Genomic DNA, 19,029 nt, shown 5'->3' with positions numbered 1-19,029 from the left:
AAATTAGACTAAAGGGTAAAGGACAATATTGATGGTGCTTCAACTTCTGTGTGAGACTAAAGGAAGAGATGTTTATTTGGTGCAAAATTTATATTTTCTGTAGTACACCTTCTAATTTAACTTGTGAGGTCAGTTTATTCAAAGACCATAATTATACAGAACCTTGAATACAGAGTGAGATCTTGATGGTTTGTATAGGATAGCATGATGCCCCAATATATCCCAGAGTAATTTGGGCAGAGAATAAAAATGTATTTGAAAAGCGCCCTTGAGGTACTGTGGAAAAACATGGAAATATTAAATTTCCCCACCTGGAGAATTCCTGATATTCTCACAAACATTGGGGACTACCAATTTAATAGGCCTAGCCCTTGATCTTGTGGCTTGCCCTTACGAAATGTATTCCTGCAAAGGAGAAGCTAAGCCTACTTTTAATTATGCCTAAAAGTCACCCCCAGAGAACCTCTTTCATTGCTCAGATGTGGCCTCTCTCTAAGCCAACACTGTTGGTAAACTCAGTGCCCTTTCCCCTACATGGGACATGACTCCCAGGGGTGCAAGTCTCCCTGGCAATGTGGGACATGACTCCTGGCATCATGGCATTGAGAAAGCCTTCTTGGACCAAATGGAGGAAGAGAAATTAAACAAAATAGAGTTTCATTGGTGAGAGATTTCAAATAGAGAAGAGAGGTAATTCTGGATGTTATTCTTATGCATTATATTTTAGTTATCAGAGTATTGGAATAGTGAATTGGAATAGGTAGTAGGAAATACCTGAAACTGTTGAAGTGTATATCCAGTAGCCTTTACTCTTGAAGATGACAGTATAACTATATATCTCTTAAGGTGTGACTGTGTAATTGTGAAAACCTTGTGACTGACACTCCATTTATCCAGTGTATGGACAGATGAGTAAGAAAACAAAGACAAAAGATAAATAATGCGGGGGATAAGGGGTATGGGATATTTTGGGTGTTCCTTTTTTTATTTTTATTTTTATTCTTTTTTTTTGGAGTAATGAAAATTGTCAAAAATTGATTGTGGTGATGAATTCACAATTATATGATGATACTGTGAATCATGACTGTATACTTTGGATGATTACTTGTTATGTGAATATATCTCAATAAAATTGCATAAAAATGCTATAATAGCACTAATACCAAAACTTGATAAAAATATTCTAATAAAGGTAACTAGAGCACTTATAATTAATAAAAAGTAAAATCTGAAACAAAATATTAAGAAATCAAATCTAACAAAATGTTGCAAGAGTTATAGTCTATAACTAAGTAATGTTTATTTCAAAAAGCAAGATATCACATTTTAAAGAAAACTATCAATAAAATGTATTATATTTAAAAACTGAAGATTAAAATATGTGATTAGGCAAATAAATACCAAAAACATTTGAAATATTATAATGGATCATCTTGAGACTAAAAACAAAAACAAAAACAAAAAAACTCTTATCAAATAAGAATAGTTTCTAAACATGATAAAAAATATTAAATAAGATAAGGCAATAAATATTGGGAAAGAAAGGACAAAAGTCATTATTTTCAGAGGACATGCTATGTGCCTGGAAAATAAAAAAGCCATGACTGAAAAGTTATGGATGCTAATTAGAGAATTAAGTAAGGTTGCTGTATATATGGTAAACACAGAAAAATTATTAAATTACTTCTAAGTACACACTGATCAGTTCAAAAAGAAAATGAATGCTGAAGGGTAGTGAAGGAGAATCCATTCAAAAAGTGACAAAATCTAGAGATGATAGTTAACAAGAAAGGTGTAAGACCTGTTGAGAATATAGAATAAATGAAGAAACATTTTAATCTTAGAATTTAAAGATGGAAAGAACAGCATTGAAAAGACTATCAAGAAAGATGGTATGGCTTTTTTCCAGACCTGGCCGAGCAGGCAGCACCATCATGGGAGTTGACATCCAGTACAACAAGGACCAAAAGTTTCAGCGCAAAGAGCTGAAGAGCCAGGACATCTACCCGAGGCTGCTGGTCAAACTGCACAGATTTCTGGCCAGTCGAACCAACTCTACCTTCAACCAAATTGTCCTGAAGCAGTTGTTCATGAGTCACACCAACTGGCCACCTCTGTCCCTTTCCCAGATGACCTGGAAGATAAAGCTTCCTGGCCATGAGAACAAAACAGCTGTGGTCGTAGGGACCATAACAGATGATGTGCTCATTCAGGAGGTGCCCAAACAAGGTGTGTGTGCTGTGCATGATCAGCCATGCCTGGAGCTGCATCCTCAAAGCTGGAGGCAAGATCCTCACCTTTGATCAGCTGGTCCTGGACTCCCCCAAGGGCTGTGGCACCATGCTGCTCTCCAGTCCCCACAAGGGCCAGGAAGTGTACAGGCATTTCAGCAAGGCCCCGGGAACCCCACACAGCCACAACAAACCCTACTTCCACTCCAAGGGCCAGAAGTTCGAGCATGCCAGGGGCCAATGAGTGAGCCATGGCTACAAGAACTAGCCACAGATTCTGCATTATTAAAACAATTTTGGATGCAAAAAAAAAAAAAAAAAAAAAAAAAGAAAGATGTATGGAAAATGGTGGAGCAGAGAGCTCAAAGAATCAGTTCCTACACTGACACAACCATTAGACACAAAAACCTGACAAAATCAACTTTTTTTAAATATTTTAATAAAAAATTTACAGTAACTAAGGGAGTGCTTAATAAAGAAAAAGACAGCTAAATTTCAGCTAGAAAGTGTTGTGGCATTTTTGTTTACCTGCCTACCATCCCCTATTACAAGTGCAATAGCAGCAGCCATGGGAATGGCATCTCATGTTCCTGGTGTGGCTTGCTGGTTCCAGGGGACTAATACAGGCTTTATTCTTAAAATACTGTAGTTGTGCATTTCAACCTGTCTGGAGGTTTCCTGAGGGACCAGCACAGAGATTGACCTTTGTTTCATCCTTCTTTCCCTCTCTTGGTCTAAAGCAACTTTCTAAGCAACTGCAGCTTCTGTCTAAAGATTTAAAGACATACACTACTTCTGCCTGCCTGAAGCAACAGACAGCAGATACAGCAAGCAACAAACAGATCCAAAAGCTGTGGGTGCTGAGGAATTTTCTTTAAGGAATAAGGGCTCAGAAGGACCACTACATCTACCACATCTACCAGGGAAGCCAAACTGTGACAGGCATGCCTAGGATCAGAAGCATGCTCAGAAAAGATGACAGAATCCTAGGTTTACACCTCAAAGAATCTGTGGGCTCCACACAAGCAGGAGACAAAGGAAAAGCAGAGTTGTATGCATTCTAACTTAGTGCTGAAGGCATGACCCAGCTAAGAGTCAAGCTACAAAAACTGGGGAAGTTCTTTTTTTCTTTGGTTTTTGGATCCAAGCATTTAAGGAAATCTCAGTTCAGACACTGGCTGAACAGAATAGTGACTATAGTGACCATACACAACAAGGAATACAATTTTTGCAAAAACAGTTTGGAGAAGTCACTAAACATATGGACAACTGAAGTCCTCAATAGCGATCAACAACAACCCTGGGAAGGGGAAGGAGAATCTTATTTTAAGAGTTACCATATTATAATATTCAAAAGGCTCATTTTTTAACAAAAAATTACAAGGTATAAAAAGAAACAGGAAAGTATGGGCCATGGCCCATTCATGAGAAAAAATAAATAGACAGAAACCATCCCTAAGGAAGCCCAGACCTTGGACTTCCTAGACAAAGTCTTTAACTCAACCATCTTATATATGCTCAAAAAGCTAAAGGAAATTTTGGACAAAGAATTAAAGGAAACTAGGAAAATTATGTATGAACAAATAGGGAATATAAATAAAGACATAGAAATTATAAAAATTCCAGAAGTAAAAAGTACAATAGCCAAAATAAAAAATTCACTAGAGGAATTCAACAGCAGATTTGAGGAGGCAGAATAAAGAATCAGCAAACTTGAAGATATGAGAATTGAAAGTACCCACTCTGAGGAGCAGAAAAATAATGAATGAAGAAAAAGAATGGTGTCTAAAGAACTTGTAAGACACCATACCAAATAAGAACTATGTGAGTCACAGAGGGAAAGAGAAAAAGAGACAAATAGAGTATTTGAAGAAGTAATGGCAAAAAGCATCCAATTTTGATGAAAGAAATGAACCTACATATCAAAGATACTCAGTGAACTACAAGTAGGATACACTAAAAGAGATCCAAACAAAGGCACATTATAATAAAACTGTTGAAAGCCAGAGACAAAAAGAAAAGCTTGCAAGCAGGAAGACAGAAGTGAACTGTCATGTACAAGTGATCCTCAGTAAGATTAACAGCCAATTTCTCATCAGAAACCATGTAGGCCAAAAGGTAGTGGGATATTTAAAGTGATGAATAAAAAACTATCAACCAAGAATTCTACATCTAGCAAAACTACCCTTCAAAAATGAAGAAATAAGAAATTAAATATTTTATGATAAAAGTTGAAGAAGTACATTGCTAGCAGAACTGCCCTACAAGAAATGTTAAAGGGAGTCATTCATCTGGAAATGGATGGACACTAAACAGCAACTTAAAACATATAAAGAATAAAGAACACTGAATATAGTAATTACATAGGTATTTGTAAACAACAGTATTCTTGTATTGTGGTCTGTAACTCTTCTTTTTGCTTCCTACATGATTTAAAGGCAAATGAATTAAATAATAATTATAAAACTATGTCAATGTGCACACAATGAATAAAGGTGTAATTTAGGACAACAAAAGTATAAAGGGAGAAGCAGAGCTGTATAGGAGCAGAATTTTTGTATGCTATTGAAACTAAGTTGGTATCAATCCAAACTAAAATATTACTATATATTAAATGTGTTAATGGTAATTCCCATGGTATGGTAAGGTAATTACTAAGAAAAAAATAATAAATATATATAAAAAAGAAATTACGAGAGAATCAAAAAGTACACTTAAAAATGAATTAAACACAAAATAATACATTGTCGGAGGATTGAGGAACAAAAAGCTATAACACATTTAAAAAACAAATAGTGAAATTGAACAGAAATTCCTTCCCTATCAGAAATTGCTTTAAATGTAAATGGATTAAATTCACACATTAAAGCCCAGAAAATGGCAGAATGGTTTACAAAACATGAATGAACTATATGTTATTTATAAGAGATTCATTAGAGATAGACACAAACAGTTTGAAAGTGAAACAATGGAAAAGTGTATTCCTAGTAAATATAAAAGAGCTGGGGTAGCTACACTAGTATCAGACAATATAGACATTAAGTCAAAAATTGTTACAAGTCTGAAAAAACCCTCATTATTATTGATTAAAAAGCCAATTCATCAAGAAGATATAACAATTATAAACATATATGCACCAAACAACAGAGCCCAAAATATATGAAGCAAATGTTGAAAGACGTAAAGAGAGAAATAGACAATTCTACAATAATAGTGGGCAATTCAATACCCCACTTTCAGTTATGGATAGGACATCATATCAATAAGAAGTTAGAGAACTTGAACAACACTATAAACCAATCAGACCTAACAGATACATATAGGACATTCTAAAGAACCACAACAGCATGTACAGTAATATAAAGTACATATTCCCTAGGATAGACCATAAGTTGGATCAAAAACAAGTCTCAAAAAATTTCTGAAACATTGAAATAATACAAAGTATTTTCTCCAATTACGATGGAATGAAGCTAGAAACTAATAACATAAGGAAAACTGGAAAATTCACAAATATAGAGAAATTAAACGGCAAAATCTTAAATAGTCAGCATGTCAAAGAAAAGAAGAAATCACAAGAAAATTACAAAATACTTACATATTAATGAAAATGAAAACACAAAATACCAAACTGGAATGAAGTGAAAGCAGTGTCAGAAGGAAATTCATAGCTGTAAATATCTACATTAAAAAAGAGGAAAGATCTTAAATCAATACCTTAACTTTACACCTCACAAAACTAGAAAAAGAAAAGTGAACTGACCAAAAGCTAGAAGAGGAAGGATATAATAAATATTGGAGCAGATATAAATGAAATAGATAATAGAAATGCAATGGAGAAAACCAATGAAATCAGAAGTGGGGAGGGGAGAGGGCATGGCAAAATACTGATCATGACTACTGTGTGTGAACTCAGATAGCTGGGTCTTGGCTCTAAGGGCAGCTAAAGTTTCAACCCACCCAGGGCAAAAAGTAGTCAGCAACCTCTGTTTCAACCAAGCCCTAAACAGGGGTGGAAGCAGGGGCAATTTAAAGACACAGTAACTTCTTGGAGCTGCAGAGAACAATTTGCTGAAGAGTGCCATCTGCTGAACAGGCCAGAAAAGCACCAATTTGGGGAGCCATTAAAGAGAAGTTTGTGTCCTTTGAGGTTACCTCCCCAGGGCACTTTGGAACTGATATGACTCCTTCCAATTTGCTGGACAAGTTTGGCTTTCACCAAAAGTGAGGATGGAGACAGGAGCATGGCTGAGCACCAATCATGGCTTTTGATTAGTGAATTCAGATCACTGGGTCCTGGCTCTGAGCTACAGTTTCAACTCACTACAGATAAAAGGAGCTGGCAGCCTCTGTTTCAACAGCAATCCCAAAAAGGGGCAGAGTCAGTTAAGACTTAACGGCACAGTACCACATTAGGAATGTGGGGAACAGTTTGCTGAAGAATGGCATCTGCTGGGCAGTCCAGGAAAGCACAGATTCAGGGAGCTTTCAAAAAGAAGCTTGGGGTCCTTCCACACCACCTCCCCAGGGCACTTTAGAACTGATCTATGCCCTCTTCTAGATCCCTGGCCCTTTTTTGACTGGGAAATAATGACTTGGGAAAGTTCCCTCTGGGGTACACTCCACCAAGAATTTGCCTTCCAGGCAAAGCAGCTAGAGACAATGGTAGAAGAGCTTTACAGCTAAAGAGGCAAATCAAAAACAAACACAACAGATTAACATTCCTGGACAAGGAAGAGGGTAAAGGAAGCATTCTCCTGGGGGTTAACAAATGCACAAATAGTTCAACCTCAAAAATTGCACCATATATCCAGGGCAAGAAAAAGATGAGTAAGAGTTGAAAAAATCTGATCAAACAAGAGTTACTTTAAAGGTCTACTGTAAGTTGAACCAAATGTCAAAGAAGTGCCTTAGCACAAAGCCAACAAAAAAGAAAACCCTGGGCAAGAGAGAGAAACTGATGTGCAGAGTAAATTCACCAAGAGAAGCAGATGCCTACACACCAGCAAAAAATTACAAGCTATACTAAGAAATGGGAAGATATGGCCCAGTCAAAGGAACAAATTAAATCTTCAGAGGAGACACAGAATTTGGATCAACTAATCAAAAATGTTCAACAAATCTCCTAAATCAATTTAAGGAGATGTAGGAAAATATGCCTAAGAGATAAAGGATATTAAGAAGACACTGTGTGAGCACAAAGAAGAGTTTGAAAATATAAAAAGAAACATAAAAGAAATGATGGGAATGAAACACACAATAGAAGATATCAAAAATACACTAGAGGCATACACACAGCAGCAGATTTAAACAGGCAGAATAAAGAATCAGCAAGATGCAAGACAGGACAGTTGAAATCTTACAGACAGAAGAAAAGACAGAGAAAAGAACTGGAAAAAAATGAGAAGAGTCTCGAGGATTGAATGACAACACTTAGTGCACAAACATATATGTCATGAGTGTACAAAAAGGAGAAGACAAAGGAAAGGGGGCAGAAAGAATATTTGAAGAAATCGTGGCTGAAAATTTCCCAACTCTTATGGAGGACATACATATGCATGTTCAAGAAGCACAATATACTCCAGAGAGAATACATCCAAGACACATACTAATGAGAATGTCAAATGCCAAAATAAGAAGAGAATCCTAAAAGCAGCAAGAGAAAAGTGATTCATTACATACAAAGGAAACACAATAAGGCTAAGTGCCAATTTCTCATTAGAACCCATGACGGTGAGAAGGCAGTGGTATGATATATTTAAGATACTGAGAGAGAAAAACTGCCAGTCAAACCTCTTTACCCAGCAAAACTGTCCTTCAAAAATGAGAGAGAATTTAAAATATTTGCAAATAAACAGAAACTGAGAGAGCTCATCAACAGGTGATCTGCCCTGCAAGAAATACTAAAGGTAGTTCTTCAGGCTGAAAGGAAAAGACAGGAAAGAGAGGTTCGGGGGAGGGTGTAGAAATGAAGATTATCAATAAGGGTAACTAAAAGGTAGAAAGGGAGTAAAAAAAAGAAATATATGCCATAAAAAACCAAAGGATAAAATTGATGAAGTAAGTACTGACTGTAAAGTAATATCATTGACTGCTACTGGATTAAACTCCCCAATCAAAAGATACAGATTTGCAGATAAAAAAGCATGATCCATTTATATGTTGTTTATGAGAGACTCATCTTAAGCCCAAGAACACAAATAGGTTAAAACTGAAAGGTTGGAAAAAGATATTCCATGAACATAGTAACCAAAAAAGAACTGAAGTAGCCACACCAGTATCAGACAAAAGAGACTTTAAATGCAAAACTGTTATAAGAGACAAAGGAGGAAACTGTTTATTAATAAAAGGGGCAATCTACCAAGAAGAAATAACAATCATAAATATTTATGCACCTAACCGGTGTGTCCCAAAATACGTGAGACAAACACTGGTAACACTGAAGGGAGAAGTAGACACCTCTACAATAATAGTTGGAGACTTCAATACACTAGTCTTATCAATAGATAGACTATCTAGACAAAGGATCAACAAGGAAACAGAGAACTTGACTAAGATGATAAATGAACTAGACTTAACAAATATATATATATATATATATATATATATATATATATATAAAACTTTGCACTCCCAAACAGCAGCATATACATTATTCTCAAGTGTTCATGGAACATTCTCCAGGATAAACCACATGCTGGGTCACAAAGTAAGTCACAATAAATTTAAATTGATTGAAATTATATAAAGCATTCTTTCTGACCATAATGGCATGATGGTGGAAATCAATAACCAGTGAAGAACCAGAAAATTTACAAATAGATGGAGGTTAAACAATACACTCTTGAACAATCATTGGGTTGAAGAACAAATTGCAAGAGAAATCAGTAAATATCTCAAGCCGAATATAAACAAGAACACAACATATCAAAATTTATGGGATGCAGTGAAGGCAGTACTGAGAAATTTACAGCCCTAAAGGTCTATATTAAAAAGGAAGAAAGAGCTAAAATAAAAGACCTAAATGAACACATAGAAGAACATGAAAAGAACTGCAAACTAATCCCAAAGAAAGCAGAAGGAAAGAAATAACAGAGTAGAGCAGAAATCAATGAAATAGAAAAAACAAAACAAAACAAAACAATAGAGAGAATCAACAAAACCAAAAGTTGGTTCTTGGAGAAGACCAACAAAATTGGTAAACCCTTACCTATTGACAAAGAAAATAAAAGAGATATGCAAATAAATAAAATTAGAAATGAGAGGACATTGCTGCTGATGCTACAGAAATAAAAAAAGGATCATAAAAGGATACTATGAACAACTACATGCTAACAAATTAGACAACTTAGATAAGATGGACAAATTCCTAGAAAAACACAAACAAGCTACAGCAACTATAGAAGAAATAGAAGACCTCATCAGACTAATTGCAAGTAAAGCGATTGAATCAGTCATCAAAAACTTCCCAACAAATTAAAACCCAGGACAAGACGGCTTGGTGAAATCTACCAAACATTCCAAGAATTAATATCAAGCCTGCTCAAATTCTTCAAAAAAAAATTGACAAGGAAGAAACACTACCTAACTCATTCTGTGAAGCCAACCTCACCCTAATACCAAAGCCAGATAAAGATACTACAAAAAATATATAAATAAATAAAATAACATCATTTTCTCTAACGAATATAGATGCAAAAATCCTCAACAAAAGACTTGCAAATTAAATGTAACAGCACATTAAAAGACTTATATACCATGATCAAGTGGGTTTTATCCAAAGTACGCAAGGGTGGTTCAACACAAGAAATTAAACAAATTAATATACCATATTTAAAATAAATATGTTAAAAAAAAAAAACCCCGCTTCTTGCTGAATCAAGCCCCTCATACATTGCTCTTCACATTTCTTTGCCTGTTATGCCATCCTCAGGAACACTCTTCCCCCAGCTCTTCCTCCTCCAAGACAAGATTCCAAATGTCTCCTCCTCCAAGAAACCCCACCAGGGAAATTATTTTCAGCACCTAGTACAGGTTCTATCACCTCAAAAAAAAAAAAAAAAATCTTGTGTTGTTTTCTATGTACAAGTCCTTTACATCTTTGGTTAAATTTATTCCGAGAGATTTGATTCTTTTAGTTGCTATTGTAAAATGGAATTTTTTCTTGATTTCCTTCTCTGATTGCTTATTACTAGTGTGTAGAAACACTACTGATTTTTGTATGTTGATCTTGTATCCCACCACTTTGCTGAACTCATTTATCAGCGCTAGTATTTTCTAGTACTTTTGCCTTTACTACTGCCAATTTATCTATGTAAATAAATACACCGTATTTATTTATTTATTTTCTACTGCCACTTTTTTCATGTGCAGCCAAAATGATAACATTTAAATTAACTGTGTTGTACAAAATGGCACCCAATACAAACTTTTTTAATTAGTTAAATTTTTTTTTAAAGTTTTAAGTTTGCATTTTGACCTTTTTTGTAAAGATGTATGTTGTGTGTCTAACCTTTATTAACTAACATTAAAAACTGTGATGTGTGCATAGAATATTATGGATGCACAATCATATTTAAAGAACGGCTGTAGATGAAATAAAAGTCAGCTTTCATTTCCCTAAAAAAAAAAAAAACCTCTACAAAACATTGCTAAAAAAAATCAAAGAAGACCTAAATAAATAGGAGGACATTCCGTGTTCATGGATTGGAAGACTACTATCATTTAAGATGCCAATTCTAACCAAATTCATTTACAGATTCAACACAATCCCAATCAAAATTCCAACATCCTACATTTCAGAAATGGAAAGTTCAATCATCAAGTTTATTTGGAAGGGTAAGAGTTCCCGAATAGCCAAAACCATCTTGAAAAAGAAGAACAAAGTTGGAGGTATCACACTATCTGACTTTAAAGCATATTACAAAACTAAAGTGGTCAAAACAGCATGGTACTATCATAAAGATGGATAGACATACTGACCAATGTACTACAATTGAGAGTTCAAAAATTGACCTCATATCTGTGGTCAATTGATTTTTGACAAGGCTGCCAAGTCCAGTCAACTGGAAACAACAGTCTCTTCAATAAATGGTTCTGGGAAAACTGGATATACCTATCCAAAAGAATGAAAAAGGGACTTATCTCACATCTTATACAAAAATTAACTCAAAATGGATGAAAGACCTAAATGTAAGAGCCAAGGCCATAACACTCAAAGAAGAAAATGTAGGAAGCATCTCCAAGATCTAGTGGTAGGCAAAGGTTTCTTAGACTTTACATTCAAAGTACAAGAATGGAAAGAAAAAATAGATAAGGGGAACCTCCTCAAATTTAAATACTTTTGTGCTACAAGTATTGGAAAGGATGTGGAGAAATAGGAACCATCATTCACTGCTGTTGGGAATATAAAATGTTGCAGCTGCTGTGAAAGACAGTTTGGCAGTTCCTCAGGAAGCTAAGTATAGTGTTGCCATATGATCTGGCAATCCCACCAGTAGGTACATACCCAGAAGAAATGAAAGCAGAGATGCAAGCAGATATTTGCACACCAATGTTCATAGCAGCATTATTCACAATTGCCAAAGGATGGATGCAACATAAGTGTCCATCAATCAATAAATAGATTAACAAAATGTGGTACATACATGCAATGGAATATTATTCATCTCTTAGAAGGAATGAAGACCTGATGCATGTGACAATATGGATGAAACTTGAGACCATTATGTTAAATGAAATAAGCCAGACACAAAAGGACAACAATTGTATGATCTCACTAACATTAACTAATTACAATAAGCAAACTCATAGAGTTGAAATCTAGAATATAGGCTACCAGGAGATAGAATGAGGGTAGAAAATGGGGAGCTGATGCTTAATTTGTGCAGAAGTTTTAATTAGGTTAATTGTAAATATTTAGAAATGGATAGAGGTGATGGTAGTTCACACAGCACTGAATTATATCTGTGATTGTGATTGAAAGGGAAAGTTTAGGGTCATGTATGTCACTAGAAGGAAAGCTAGAGGATAAAACATGGGACTGAAAACACAGTGAACCCTTTTGTGGACAATGACTGTGGTTAATAGTACAAATATAAGAATGTTCTTTCATGAACTAGAACAAATATAAGTCACTATTACAAGGTGTTAAAAATAGGGGTGTGGGAAAAAATGTACCCATGCAAACTATGTATTACAGTTAACATTAATATTTTAATATTCTTTCATCAGTTGTAACAAGGTGCCATACCAATGCTAAGTGTCAATAATAGTGGGGTAAAAGGGATGTGGGGTTTTTCTTTTTGGAGTAATGAAAATGTTCTAAAATTTTTTGGTGATGATTGCACAACTCTGTGATTATACTGTGAGCCACTGATCATACATTTTGGTTGGATTGTATGGTGTGTGAATATAGCTCAATAAAACAGCTTTTAAAATGATTATAAGAGAATACTATGATCAACTGTATGCCAACAAATTAGATGAAATGGACAAATTCCTAGGAACAAGAAGAATCTGTTTCCTGGCTCAAGAAGAAATGGAAAATCTGAACAATCTTTAACAAGTAAAGAGATTGCATTAGTACTCAAAAATCTCCCAACAAAGAAAAGTCCAGGACCAGTTAGCTTCACTGATGAACTCTACTAAACATTCAAAGGAGAATTAATACCAATTCTTCTCAAATTCTTCCAAAAAATAGAAGAGGAGGGGACACTTCTTAACTCATTCTATTAAGCCACAATCACCCCAATACCAAAGATAGGTAAATACATTGCAAAAAAGGAAACTATAGACCAATATACTTTATGAATATAGATGCAAAAATCCTCAACAAAATACTAGTAAACCAAATCCAATAACATATTACACAGATTGTACATGATGACCAAGTATGATTTATCCCAGGAATGCAAGGGTGGTTCAACTTAAGAATACCTTTCAATGTAATGTACTAAATTAATAGAACAACAGAAAAAGAATCACATTCATCTCATTGATGCAGAAAAAGAATTTTATAAAATTCAACACCCTTTCATGATAAAAACAAGAAGGAAAATTAGGAAAGCCATCAATACAACAAAGGACATTTATGAACAACCAAGACCTAACATCATACTCAGTAGTGAAAGACTGAAAGTTTTCCCCTCAAAATCAAGGCAAAGATGTTTGCTTTCACCACTCATCTTCAACATGGGATTGGCGCTTCTAGTTACAGCAATTAGGCAAGGAAAAAAATAAGTCATCAAAATTGGAAAGGAAGAAATCTTGATTCACATATGACATGATCCTATATTTCAAAAATCCCAAAATATCTGCAAAAAAAAAACTATGAAATCTGCTAAACAAATCCAGCACAATTTCAGGGAACAAGATCAACACTCAAAAATCAGTTGTATTTCTATACACCAGCAATAAACAATCTGAAAAGGAAATCAAGAAAACATTTCCATTTACAACAGCATCTAAAAGAATAAAATATCTAGGAATAAATTTCACCAAGGATATGAAAAACTTGTACACTGAAAACTACAAAACATTGCTGAAAGAAATTAAAGAAGTCCTAAATAAATGGAAAGCTATCTCAAATTCATGGATCGGAAAACTTAATACCGTTAAGATGGCAATACTATCCAAAGGAATTTAGATTCAATACAATACCTTTCATAAAACACTTAGATGATAACATAGGGGGAAATCTTCAGGATCTTATATTTATCAATGGATTCTTAGATCTGACACTAAAAGTACAAACTACAAAAGAAAAACTTGATGGAGTGGACTTCATAAAAATTTAAAAATCTTGTTCTTCAAAGGTCATTATCAAGAAAGTGAAAAGACAAGCAGCCTACAGAACAGGAGAAAATAGTTGCAAATCATATATCCAATAAGGGTTTAATATCCAGAATATATATAAATAACTCCTACAACTCAACAATCAAAAGACAAACAACCAAGTTTAAAACTGGGTAAAGGACTCGAGTAGACATTTCTCTGAGGAAAATACACAAATATGCAATAAGCAATGAAAAGATGCTGAACATTATTGGTCATCAGGGAAATGCAAACCAAAACCACAATGAGATATCACTTCACAGCCACTAGAATGGCTATTAAAAATAAAAAAAGGGAAGTAACAAGTGCTGGCAAGAATATGGGTAAATTAGAACCTTCATCCATTGCCAGTGGGAATGCTGCAGCCACTGTGGAAGACAGTCTGATAGTTCCTCAAAAAGGTAACTGTACAATTATCATATGACCCAGCAGTTCCACTCCTAGGCACATAACCAAACAAATTGAAAGCAGGGACTCAAACAGATACTGTACACCAATGTTCACAGCAGCATTGTTCACAATAGCCAAAAGTGGAAGCAACCCAAGTGTCCATCAACAGATGAATGGATAAGCAAAATTTGGCATTTGCAGTGAACAGAAATAAATTGTAATACATACATACCTTGGAATATTATTCGGTCATAAAAAAGGAATGAAATTCTGATACACAGTACAACATGGATGAACTTTGAAAACGTTACACTAAGTGAAAGAAGTCAGACACAAAAGGTCACATATTGTATGATCCCATTCATATGAAATATCCAGAATAGGTAAGTAAGTCCTTAGAAAGAGAAAGTAGATTGGTGGTTGCCAGAGATTGGGGGTAGGAGGGAATGGGAGTAACTGCTTAATGGGTATAGGGTTTTATTTTAGAATAATGAAAATGTTTAGGAATTAGATAGAAGTGGTTGTTGTTCAACATTGTGAATATACCAAATGCCATTAAATTGTTGTCTATCATTCTCAAATTAATGCACAAATTTAATACAATATTAGAATCACAAAATATGATTTCATTTTTGGTATGAGGATGATGTGGAAGTTATAACTAGTTAAAATAATTCTCAAATCACCAGAAAGAATAAATGTACAACAATTTCCAAGAAAACTTTTAAAAAGAATAATGATGTAGCGATGAGGGACTTAACCTGACAGATATTAAAATCTAACATAAAGCTTTGTAAACAAAGAATTATGGTACTGAAATGGCACAGGAAAGTATATCAATAGGATAGACTATAGAACAAATCAAAGTATATTCTGAAATTTATCATTTAATAAAAATAGCATTTCAATTCAGTGGGCATGGAGATATTTTTAAAAAAATTGGAATTGGGACAAGTGGCTATCCACAGAGAAGAAAATAATGTTAAATCCCAAAATAAATTTCAGGCATAAGGAAATAAATGAGAAAAAAACTATATAAATATTTTTTAAACAGTAAAACATTTTTATAACCTTGAGATATGAGATCTTCCTAAGCAAGATAACTGAGAAGCCATAAAGGGTAAAAATACAGTATTTATCACATAAAAATTAGAAGTTTTTCTATGAAATTGAGACCATAAGCAAAGTAAAAACACCAAAAATAGGTGGGGAAAAGGGTTAATATTTCTAATACATTCAATTCACTTCTAAGATATTAGATGGATAGGGAGGGGAAAATCATGTTATTTTGTTTTTTGTTATTGAGATTAGGGTGACTTTTAATATTGAGATTATGGGTGATTTTACTTGATATTTTTAAGTAGTTTTCAAATAAAACTAAGAATTATCAAAGTGGAAGCAGAAGCCAGATGATGAGGGATTACAAAACCAGAGAACTGAGGAAACAGAAAAAAGCAGTGACAGAAAAGACAGAGAAAGTTAGGAAATATCTCTTAGGTTGTGGGCATTTTTACATCTAGAGGAGAAAGAGCCAGTAGTAGAGAGAAATGAACGATACAAAAGAGGAAGGGAGAAAACGCAAGATAGAGGGGGAAGTAGTACTGGAGATAAGGGGAAATATCTCTCCCTATGAGACAGTAACAGAGCTGTCATAAGCGAGTTTTAAGGGAGACGAGAATAGACAGAATGACTCCCTGATGATGGCCTCTATTTTCTCTCTGTAGAGGGAAAGACTATGAAGACATCACTGGCTGAGAATGAAAGAAATGAGAAAGGGTAAACCATCTAAAGAAAATAGTACGTTTTCAATAGACATTGTGGGAGGGAAGAAAACAAAGCTGCCCCAAGGACAAGTAAGAAGATTTCTGAGCTCTGTGGAAGTCCAGGCTCAGTGTGTATTCACACAAGTCTGAATGGTCAGACAGTTTTTCTAGCTGTGTTCCTTTGACAGAGAGCAGAACATAAACATTGGCAGAAGGATTCATCCTGAGTGAAGGATTAGTTGGGTAGATGGGATGAAAGTACAAGTGTTGAAAGGAATTGAGGACATTATGATGATTCCTAGTGAAATCCAGTCCTGGTGAGGAGTGAAAAGAAAACAGGAGAACTGGATAAAACCAAGACATTGGTTCCCAAATGTGCCAGTTATCTTTAATGTAATCTTGTGTGGGCAGATCTATCAGTATTAATTAGATTATAATTCTTTGAGTATTTCCATGGAGATGTGCCCCACCCAACTGTGGGTGATGACTCTGATTGGATAATTTCCATGGAGGTTTTACCCCACCCATTCAGGGTGGGTCTAAATTAAATCACTGGAGCCATATAAATGAGCTGACAAACAGAAGGAACTCAGTGCAGCTGTGAGTGACATTTTGAAGTGGAGCTACAGCCAAGAGGGACACTTTGAAGAATGCACAGGAGCCGAGAGAGGAGCTGCAGATGAAAGACAGTTTGGAGACGGTCGTCCAAAGCAGACTTTTGCTCCGGAGAAGCTAAGAGAGGACAAACACCCCAAGAGCAACTAAGAGTGACATTTTGGAGAGAAGCTGCAGCCGAGAGAGGAACATCTTGGGAGAAAGCCATTTTGAAACCAGAACTCTGGAGCAGATGCCAGCCACATGACTTCCCAGCTAACAGAGGTTTTCTGGACGCCATTGGCCATCCTCCAGTGAAGGTACCCTATTGTTGATGACTTATCTTGGACACTTTATGGCCTTAAGACTGTAACTTTGTAACCAAATAAACCCCTTTTATAAAAACCAATCCATCTCTGGTGTTTTGCATTCCAGCAGCATTAGCAAACTAGAACACCAAACTTTATCATGAATAGGCATCATCATAGGAGGGGTCCGAGGAATACACTCTGAGAAATGCTAGTCTAAAAGAATAGAGGAGCACAGATGAGGAGACTGTTTTTTTTTTGTTTTTGTTTTTGTTTTCCCCCAAAGATTCAAAAAAAACACAGTAGAGGGAGTAAGAAAGTTCTAGTAGAAAATTGGGAACATCGTATGCCTTAGCTTGGCCCATTTTCAGCAGAAGGGAGTCAGAAGTTTGAATTTTTTCTTTGAACACTTCTGCCATATCACTGGCTATCCTTCTCTGCTTTGATTTTGCCATTAAAAAAAAAACTAAGGTGCTACTTTCCCTCCTTGGATTTATTTAGCTACTGAGAAGTTCAAGATTTTTTAAGCCTACAAAAACATTTTAACCTATTGCATGCAAGAGCTGAAATTTGGTAAGATGGTATTCCCAGGAGGCTTTCCAGTCTCTCAGTTTTCTTCACTGGGGAGCATATGGGGTTTTGTTTATTGTGGTTTTGTTTTTTTGAAATATGGTTAACCAGTTGGGGCTTCTTATACCTTCAAGCAGTAGTCATATTAAGGACAAATTTATAGTTCAGTGTAGAACAGGACATGCAAAAACTTCTCTAAATTAATAGGGCAGGAAATTGAAAACTTAATAGTCTAAATGGTTTCAGGGATACTTGAAAGGTCTTCTAGTCTACTTCTTGATTTATCTAAATATTGATACATCTAAATATCCATCATTGATAAACAAAAGATGATTAAGTATCAACCTCCCACTTGCTATGGCACAAACTGAAGTCACACCATTCTAAGGTTTTACAACTAGGGAAATGACAGCCCAGTTGTCCAAGAGAGCACTGACATATTTTTGCAAATTTAAAGTAAACATATCCTCTTCTTTCTTGACGTGTCTCCTTTCCAGCCCCTCCAGGGCTAAGGCCTAGGGATGGGAAACAAACTGAAGTATTAGAGTGAAGCCTTCTCCTAAGGAGAGTTGACCTAAAAAAATTATTCCCTCTAATGTCCTGAGAAGGAGAAAATTTCTGATTTGCCTTAATTGGTTCTCTCCCATGCTCAACTTGTTCATAGAAAAAAATTACTTTCTGTACATTTACATGATAAAACATATATATTCCAAAAATTTTCTAGGAATATAAACAATTTTAAAGCAAAAAAGAAAGTCATTGACTTATTTTTTTTCAGTAAACATATATTGAGTACTTCCAAGTGTCTGGCACTATGGAGAGATGAAAAAAAAAGACATATCCCATTGTCCTGAAGAGAACATAGTCAAGGAGAGATGCAACACATAGATATGTCATGTTTCATTCAGAGTCCAGTGAGGAAAACAGAAAGCATGCTAGGTGTTCCAACAAAGAGAACTTAAAATAGGGAGGAACTGATTACACAAATGATGGAAAGTTGATAAGCCAAAGAGGGGTGTAAAGCAATCAGAGATTAACCAAAGCAGGAAGCCTCTACCACACCTAGAAAGGAAAGAAATAGGAGCAGGTGGTGGTACCCCCAGAAACCACAGAAGAGATGCAGCCTCTGATGGCAATGAGAAGAGCACTCTCCACAGCAGAGAAAGTCAGAGAAAGACCCAGTTCTCCCCTTCTTCATTCTCCATCCAGAGCAAGACAAACTTTGTTAAAGTAGGCTAGCAAGGGAGCCTGGGAAATGTAGTTTGCAGAACGATGAGGAATTGGCCTGAGAACAAATTACAGATATATATAGCAATCGTCCTTGTAGGTGAGTCTAAT

The 19,029-nt window shown here is 35.3% G+C and overlaps 1 pseudogene; it reads left to right on the top strand.

Moving 5' to 3' along the window:
- Positions 1 to 1,934: 1,934 nt before the first annotated feature.
- Positions 1,935 to 2,499, top strand: LOC119511803 (annotated as a pseudogene).
- The last annotated feature ends 16,530 nt before the right edge of the window (positions 2,500 to 19,029 follow it).

The sequence above is a fragment of the Choloepus didactylus genome, chromosome 16 (genome assembly GCF_015220235.1).
Source record: "Choloepus didactylus isolate mChoDid1 chromosome 16, mChoDid1.pri, whole genome shotgun sequence".
Lineage (NCBI taxonomy): Eukaryota > Metazoa > Chordata > Mammalia > Pilosa > Megalonychidae > Choloepus > Choloepus didactylus.
The sequence above is the reverse complement of the archived record's forward strand: the minus strand, read 5'-3'. Positions and strand labels throughout refer to the sequence as shown.